The sequence below is a fragment of the Watersipora subatra genome, chromosome 10, assembly GCF_963576615.1.
Source record: "Watersipora subatra chromosome 10, tzWatSuba1.1, whole genome shotgun sequence".
In the NCBI taxonomy this organism is placed as follows: domain Eukaryota; kingdom Metazoa; phylum Bryozoa; class Gymnolaemata; order Cheilostomatida; family Watersiporidae; genus Watersipora; species Watersipora subatra.
Genome location: NC_088717.1, coordinates 11,306,663 through 11,316,021, shown reverse-complemented (window position 1 = coordinate 11,316,021; position 9,359 = coordinate 11,306,663). Strand labels below are relative to the sequence as shown.

Here is a 9,359-nt window from a genome sequence, read left to right as displayed (position 1 = left end):
CGAAACGCTGCAATTTTGAAACTATTGAATTTTATTGGGTGCCACAACAACACTGATAGTCTTTCACTGGGTGTACTGTTTTCATCTTCTGTTGTCAACCCATGCATTTACATATAGGATCTTATGCCAGTCACAGTAAGGCAAAGCAGGTTTACCCACTACTATTGTCATATTAGCTGATTATCTTTAGGAATATTGCTGTTCTAACCTTAGAAAAACTTTATCTAACTTAGAAAAAAGTAATATTAGTGTTGAAAACAAAAATTAAAATACCACTTTTGAAGTAAGCTCAGTTTAGAGCTTTCCAATCATATGTTTTATTTATTGAGCCTCACAGCTATTATTATTATTATTTAGCAAACCAAACACTAAACAAACTTCTGGCCTTCCAAGGTGATAAATAAATTTGTAACTGTTATTGTAATGAAGTTGTCCTATCCTGCACAACTATGAAGTCCAATTTTGTTGAATATGTCAGTAAAATAAAATATAAAAAACCTTTCCTATAGATGTCAATGATGATTCTATTTACAGTTGTTTGCCATTGTAATGTTATCATGATTTTAGTTTAGTTTTTTCCAGACTGAGAATCGCATGAGCAGCAGTGAAAATGTGTAGTCGACAGCCTTTAAAGGAGTCATCATACATGAGAGCAACAGGAGAGACAAATCTCGAATTGGTTTTGTTGGAAATCGAGATGCAGAAAGTTATTTTTTTTGTATAAAGTTTGTAAACTTATCTTGCTATACCTCTTGTGAAAAGAATTTTGTGGCAACAAGCCCTAGCCTGTGTACTACATAAAACGTTTATTCAAAGTTAACTTGTTGATGTTCAATGCATGCATGAGCGAACAACTTGTATTCTTTAGATGAAATTTGTAAACAAACAATAGATCAGCTGCACCATTCTTCATTTCTTTTTTGGATTTTACGCCATGTAGGCATACAATACTGTGCGGTCTTGAATTATAGTATGTATGTTCTATCGAAACAGAACTGCGTAGTCTACAGTATTTATATGTGCCATCAAATAACACACAAACCAAGGAAGATAAACCTACATTTACGTAGATTCACCATATATCAGGGTATGAAAAATATCTTACTTTATATATTGTTAAAAGTTTCATGGTTTTCAGAGATTTACTCAATTAAATGTATTATTATTTTATTAATAATAACAAATATTATCTAAATACAAAGCCATACAAAATAGTTGGAACACACAATCAGCAATGCATAGTTTTTGAGCTTTGTACTTGAATAACTTTCACGTTTTTACAGATAGATCTTCAGAATTATATATATCCTGATTTCTTATACGGTTAATAATCTAATAAGTGTAATTTTATCATTTTTGGTCAAGTCAGACACCATTTAAGGGAGTTTAACATCAATTGTTGCAGTTTACACAAAACATGACATTGTCAGTGCATCAAAATTATTTGAAGTTGAGCGCTCCTTGATCTGCAGGATATATTGATGGGATAGTCGCGAGGTTTCATGGAATTACGAGTTGCTCACAGTTTGGTAATGACATCGCTGTTGCTGACTATGGAAATGGTGCTATACGAGTAATTGATGGTGCTTCCTACGCTGTCAGCACATTGATCCAAGCTCAGGGTGACAATGATGGTATATTTGATGGAACCCTGTCTAGCGTTGGCCAAATAAATAATGCTAAGTTTGTGTTGGCTATGGACGGCACACGACTGATTATTGGCTGCCCGGCTCATTCTACCATTCGCCTTATCGATCTTGTTAGTGAAACCGTCTCCACTTTAGATGATGGAATTACACCTGAGGTAAGAGCATACTCTGATTATGTCTAGATGTACAGTTTCAAATCTATTGCTGCCTGTGTTCGCCAATGATGTTTGCTATATGATCTATTGCAAGCAACTATACATAAAAAGGTTTTATCTGTTTAAGGTACATTTCTGTTTTTATGTATATTTTATGAGTGGTTGTTATAACAAAAAACATAGCTAAACAAAGTAAAAGTCATTATATTTAAATAATAATTTAATAATATAATAATTGAAATAAATATGACCTGGTCTAAAACTTCGATGTTTGTGAAGTATTTTTAGAAATTAAGCTTTTGGTCCCTACTTCTAGAGGACCATCTTTGTTTTGAATTGTTAAAATTTGACAATTGGAGTGCTATACTCATTTTACTTTCAGCTCTCTAAAACTTTCTCACTTTAACATCAGCATTTAAATTTGTGAGAATTATTTTTATTATTAAATATTTTTATTTATTTTTATTTATTTTTTTATTAAATATTTGTTTGTCACGAAGCATTGGTTTCTAGTAATTTTGTAACAAAGAAACTTCACATAGAAGCAAAAAATAGACTAAAAGTTCACCTTTAAAGACCTTTTGCTTAAAAAGGTAAAGGCAGCAATAACGATAAACTACAAAGTACGTTGCAAGTTGCGTTATCTCCCCTTCTCCCTTTCTTTTCCTTCTCTCTCCCTCCTTCCCTTTTCCCTCTCTCCCCCTCCCTCCCTCTCCCTCCTTCTCTCTCCCTCTCTCTCCTTCCCTCTCCCCCTCTCCCTCTCCCCCCTCTCCCCCCTCTCCCCCCTCTCCCTCTCAATCTCTCCCTCTCAATCTCTCCCTCTCAATCTCTCCCTCTCAATCTCTCCCTCTCAATCTCTCCCTCTCAATCTCTCCCTCTCAATCTCTCTCTCAAACTCTCTCTCTCTCTCTCTCAATCTCTCTCTCTCTCAATCTCTCTCTCTCTCAATCTCTCTCTCTCAATCTCTCTCAATCTCTCTCTCTCTCAATCTCTCTCTCTCAATCTCTCTCTCTCTCAATCTCTCTCTCTCAATCTCTCTCGCTCTCTCAATCTCTCTCTCTCTCTCAATCTCTCTCTCTCTCAATCTCTCTCTCTCTCTCTCTCTCTCTCTCTCTCAATCTCTCTCTCTCTCTCTCAATCTCTCTCTCTCAATCTCTCTCTCTCTCAATCTCTCTCTCTCTCAATCTCTCTCTCTCTCAATCTCTTTCTCTCTCAATCTCTCTCTCTCAATCTCTCTCTGTCTCTCAATCTCTCTCTCTCAATCTCTCTCTCTCTCTCTCAATCTCTCTCTGTCTCTCAATCTCTCTCTCTCAATCTCTCTCTCTCAATCTCTCTCTCTCTCAATCTCTCTCAATCTCTCTCTCTCAATCTCTCTCTCTCTCAATCTCTCTCTCTCTCAATCTCTCTCGCTCTCTCAATCTCTCTCTCTCAATCTCTCTCTCTCTCAATCTCTCTCTCTCTCTCTCTCTCTCTCTCTCAATCTCTCTCTCTCAATCTCTCTCTCTCTCAATCTCTCTCTCTCTCTCAATCTCTCTCTCTCAATCTCTCTCTCTCTCTCTCTCAATCTCTCTCTCTCTCAATCTCTCTCTCTCTCAATCTCTTTCTCTCTCAATCTCTCTCTCTCAATCTCTCTCTGTCTCTCAATCTCTCTCTCTCAATCTCTCTCTCTCTCAATCTCTCTCTCTCTCAATCTCTCTCTTTCTCAATCTCTCTCTCTCTCTCTCTCAACCTCTCTCTCAATCTCTCTCTCTCTCAATCTCTCTCTCTCAATCTCTCTCTCTCAATCTCTCTCTCTCAATCTTTCTCTCTATCTCTCTCTGTATCTCTCTCTTTCTCTCTCAATCTCTCTCTCAATCTGTCTCTCTCTCTCAATCTCTCTCTCTCTCTCAATCTCTCTCCCTCTCAATCTCTCTCTCTCTTTCTCAATCTCTCTCTTGTTCTCTCGATCTCTCTCTCTCACTCAATATCTCTCTCTCAATCTTTCTCTTTTAATCTCTTCCTTTCTCACAATCTCCCAATCTCTTCCCTTCTCTCAATCTCTCGATCTCTTATTTTCTTTTAATCTCTCAATCTCTTCTTTTCTCTCTTTTTCTCTCAATCTCTCAATCTCTTCCTTTTTCCGATCTCTTTTGTTATCTCTCTCGCTTGCTCTCTTTTGCTCTCTCGCTCGATCTCCCGCTCTCACTAGCTCTTTCGCGCACTTTTTCACTCGCTTTCTCGCTCGTTCTCTTGCTCGCTTTTTCGCTTGCTCTCTCTATCGCTCGCTCTTTCGCTCTCTCGCTCTCTTTCGAGCTCTCTTGCTCTCTTTCACACTCTCTTTCTCTCGCTCTCTCTCTATCATTCGCTCTCTCGCTCTCTTTTGCTCGCTCTTTTTCACGTTCTCTCTATCTCTTTCTCTCGCTCGCTCTCTCTTGCTCTCTCTCCATTGCTTGCTCTCTTTCGCTTACTCTCTCGCTCTCTTTCGCAGGCTTTCGCTCTTTCTCTTTTTCTTTTTTTCTTTTACTCTCTCTTTTTTTTCTTTCTCTTTCTTTTTTTGTCTTTCTCTCTCTTTTTTCTCTCTCTTTCTTTTTTTCTATTTCTCTCTTTTTTTCTCTTTTTTCTCTCTCTTTTTCTTTTTTTGTCTTTTTCTCTCTTTTTTTCTTTTTCTCTCTCTTTTTTTCTCTTTCTTTCTCTTTTTTTCTCTTTCTTTTTTCTCTCTTTTTCTTTTTTTGTCTTTTTCTCTCTTTTTTCTTTTTCTCTCTCTTTTTTTTCTCTCTCTTTCTTTTTTTCTTTTTCTCTCTATTTTTGCTCTCTCTCTTTTCCCTTTCTCTCTCCTATTTTCTCTTTCTCTCTCTCATTCTCTCTCTTTCTCTCTATTTTTCTTGCCTCTTTTTCGCGCCTCTTTTTCTTTCTCCCCTCTCCCCCTCTTCAGCTATCCTCATCTGTTTTTATCACCTCTTTCTTTCTATTTCTCGTACTCTCTCTTCTCGATCTCTGCCTTTTTCTCCCTTTCTTTTTCTGGCTTACACTCTTTACCTTTTTACATATCTCTCTTCTCTTTACATTGACCCCCATTCTTCCGTTTCTTTCCGTCATTTAGTCTTTTGTCACCTTCCCACTTTCTCCCTGTTCCCCTTTTCCATCTCTCATCTCTTTTCTCTCCTCACTCTGTTTGCTACTCTCTTTGCCACAACTTTCTCCAAGTTTCTTTTATAGGCCTTTTTTTTCGAGCTTCGCCTGCTTCCGTACCTCTCTCTCTCTGCCTTATCACTGATTCTCGCTCATTTTGTCTCTACCTATACTTTCTATTTTTCTGTTTTCACTTCTCATTAATTTCCTTTTTCTTTGTCGCTTTCTTTATCTTTTACTGATGCTCTTTCTTTCAATTTCATCACTTGTTTTTCTTTGCTGCATCATTTTACTGTCTAAATCTTGTATGTTATTTTTTATAGTATCTCGCCCTCTTTGCTGACCGATCTGGGGCAAACCTACTGATCAGCTATCGAGGTGTAAATCATATTCACATAACCATGACATCATTGGAGTCGCTGGTAGAGTGTGGTAACAGCTTTACAGAACTGGGAAAGTACAAGTTTGTTGGTTTGTATGTCTTTCAGCTATTATGTAGACTCCAGGAGTTAGACCTTTATTTTAGCTAGCTTCAGCTTTAACTTTTTTTAAATGAAATATTTTATTATTTAGATGTAACACCAATTATATTTAACTAACATTAGTCACGAGCTCATGCAAAAAATACATCACCGTAATTTAACAAACCTTAACTTTTTCTGTGTAGCCAACAAGAACTTAGTTTTGGTTGAAAGAGCTCCCCTAAACATGTTGTCTCGTGGCGGGTTTTTGTTTTAAACCCTTTTATCTAATCACAAAGCAGGCTTGTCATTTTTCACATAAATTATACAATACAATGTACGATGTAGAATTGAAAGTATGTTTGCGTATTGGCAACGTTTGTACAGGCAATATATTTTATAGGTGATGCAAGTAGCATTGCGTCTGGTAAGAAATCAAAATCTCGGCTGCTATACATGGACACTGAGCCATTTGTAGGGAGCGGTCTCGACATCAACTCGGATATTTTACTGACAGACGGATACGGAGAGTATGTTTATCTGAATATTTAGACTTGTGTTTAATTGCCTTTTAGCCTTCCTGATTTATTGCACACAACCAAACTGCCAGACATTTCCTAGATAAGACTCTCGTATACACAACACACCTATCAAGTTTGTATAAAGTACATAATACTTTGTTAATAACAAAAAAACACATTCATGATGTCATTGGTTTTAAGATTGCAACTGCCAAAGCAGCGACCACATGATGTTGATGGTTTCAAGATTGCAATTATCACAGTAGCAACCACATAATAGCAATTGCTTGAAAACTAATTCTCATTTCAAGATCACCGCAAAGCTAGGCCTATTACTGTCTAGACGCTCATCAAATATATAGGCCAGAATATTTTACCAAATAGTAAAAGAACTGACAACAGCTGAAAACAAAACTGTTTATTAACAGGAGTTCCGATTAAATATAATTACAAGTTAATTTTAATTAATTCTTCTACAAACACAATTTTAACAAATCTAACAAACTACTGCTCATTACCAAAGCATTTATAAAATGAATTGTATTTAACACATTATTGAGATTACAGTGTGTACATAACTGGAGACAAAAACTGCTACTGCAACAGTCGATATTGTAGTATGGTCATCCGAGAAACAAAAGAGATTTTTATAATCATTGATCGAATTAAGCTGTCATCATCTAGTTGCTCTAATGACAGTCGCTGTTTAACAGCTGCTGCCAGCCTGTATGTTGAAGAATGGCATAGGGCTATAATTATTAGAAAAGTTATTTATTACAGGTGACTGTGCTTCATACAGGTACTGTTATTTTTTTTATAATTTTGGGGTATTATATAAATATCCTTGGCTGATGGTGGCATACAATGCGTGACTTGCGCTCAGGCAAGTAGTGCCATAAAATTTGAGATGATTAGAAAAAAGCAGAGTTGAAAAAAGATAATGCGGAGGGTGCTCATAGTTTTCTTTGTTTTTTCTTTGTTTTTGATTAATCTGTGAGTGAGCCTTTGAAGTTCGTTGGAAATTTTTTGAACTCTCATTTTTTGTGCAGTGCATAGCTACCAGACAGTAGTAAGTTTGCTAGTGGATGAAAGGGCCGTAACGTAGGGGAGGTTGGTGGTTACCTCTGACTCAAGCGAGAACAAGTCGAGCCTGAGAGGCTGGTTAGCCAACAATAATAATAACATAGCATTTTTACTTGTTTATCTATTTTGGAAATGAAAATTAAGGCTTTCAACAAAGCTGCCACATAAACCAACTTTTTTCACATATAATGGCCCATTTGCTGTTTGAAAATTCTGATGCCCATGAGATGGCTTTGGCGCTCCAGGAGCCTCCAGTAAAAGTTTTCACATAACATGATCAACCACAATCAGCCCAAGGAACAACTGAATTTATCTACATGCTTGTGTTTATTGATAGGGGTATAATCACTGTCATCGAAAAGGCATCCTACTCAACTACCCACTACGGATGGATCACTAGTTCTGGTCATCTCAGTCGTCCAGTGGCCTTGAGCAACCTCGCAATGCCGAAGAGAATTACCGACTGTGACTGTATTTACGTAAGCGCTGGAACGAGGCAACTCTACTCTCTCACCTTTTCTTCGGAATGGCTGGCAAACAATCCAGGTAGCTAAGCATTCAATTTACAACACAGGATTTAGTGCTTGATGTTTGCACTCATTTCATATCATCTCATCTACTAACCTTTGAAAGTTTAGTTTTAGCAACCAAACAATAAGCATCGTCTGCGTGTACGCACCTTCCGACATACTTTGTAGTATGCTATCGTTTTTGCTGCCTTTACCTTTCCAAACAAAAGGCCATGTAAAACATAATACCATCTCTAAAATGAACTGCAAGCATTTTTGTTGCTTTTATGTGACAGTTCTTTGCTACAGCATTATTAGAAATCAGCACTAGGTGACAAACAATTGACTTTTCACAAATTTAAATGTTGTCTTTAAAATGAGAAAGTTTTAGAGAGCTGATGAAAGGAGTCATCAGCTCCTTTCATGAGAGGAGCACTCCAACTGTTAAATTTTAGAGCTTAAACTCAGAGCCAATACTGTCTAGGAGTAGAAGCTAAAAGTTAAATTTCTGAAAATACCTCACAGAAATCGAAATGTTAAGCTAAATCATATATACTTCTGTTCCATTATTATTATTTGGCTTGTCAAAAATGTTTTATAATACAACTATGTAGTTGTCAAGGTGGGTTTCGCCTTATAACCTATTTTTTCTCATTAGCAGTTTATTAATGTATAATGCACTTTATATGTACTGTATCAATGTACTTTTTGTAAAATTTGTGTATAATATTTCATATAGTATATTTGTTCTAATACTACATGTAATTACTGCAAGTTTTTATCATTGTTTTTTGGGACTTAAAAAAAAATTAAATAAAATATGGTATATATTCTTATGTTAACATTTACTCTGGCATACAAAATGCAAAGTTAATATCAAGAGTTTAAACAGTCAATATAAACAGTCGACAGTTTGTGTCTATTTTGACAGACTTGTTAAGAAGAGGCCAACTAACTTTTTCAGGTTTATATTTATTTATTTTTGGTATGTAACGAAAGACATCATGTTGTTGGTAAGTACTAATCTATTGGCAAGTGACTCAAATCAAAGTCATCGATGATATTGTGATTACATTTGTGTGTACACCACTATAAAATCTGAAATAAGCTTTCATAAATTAGTTATCTATATAAATCTTAATGTTTGTCATATGGATGTCTAGTTATGGCAATAAACTTTTAGTTAAAAAAGATTCGCTTCACGGTCAACCCGACACATTTAGGTCTGCAGACAGGTGGCTAACAAACTAATCCACACGGCCTACTTGCGATACAAGAAAATAATTATGCGCATAGTTATTACATCAGTTAAAATACTTATGCTTCGAGTGCTTGGAAAAATGCTATTGGTTCCTACTAGCGTAGCTTACTAGATGCTTTAGAGATCATCATGCTTAGCATATCAATTTGAGACATGGCTTTTATTTTAGTAAATATTTAGACTAGCCTAAGTTACTAGCTTACTAGCCTAAGTTACTCAAATTTATTGGGTAATTCTTTTATTATCTGTGCAATGCCAGGCATTCAACTAGTATATGTATAAATGTTGAATTTTAACCTTGATTGTTATTCCGAATGAAGAAGGATCGGGGCTACTACCCTACAGGATGAAAATATTTGTTGGTTATAAAAATTCGCGATTTCGCGAACAGTCAATTCCGCAAATTAATACATTCTGTGAATAATTAGTTCTATTTTTAATCACAAGGGAGAATAACTACTGCATCAAATTAAAAACTAGCTGCTAGGCTAGTTTTTAATATAAATACTAAACGTAGTTGAGTTCCAAAACATTTTTAAAATCATTGCCTGGGCTTTGAGCTAACATCATTGCCAATGCATCACATTTCTTTACAAAATTATTCAAGGTTGT

General features: G+C 36.1%; 2 pseudogenes; both read right to left on the bottom strand.

Moving 5' to 3' along the window:
* Window positions 1-2,786: 2,786 nt before the first annotated feature.
* LOC137406777 (octapeptide-repeat protein T2-like) lies at window positions 2,787-3,936 on the bottom strand (annotated as a pseudogene).
* Window positions 3,937-4,858, bottom strand: LOC137406776 (splicing regulatory glutamine/lysine-rich protein 1 pseudogene; annotated as a pseudogene).
* Between the last annotated feature and the right edge of the window lie 4,501 nt (window positions 4,859-9,359).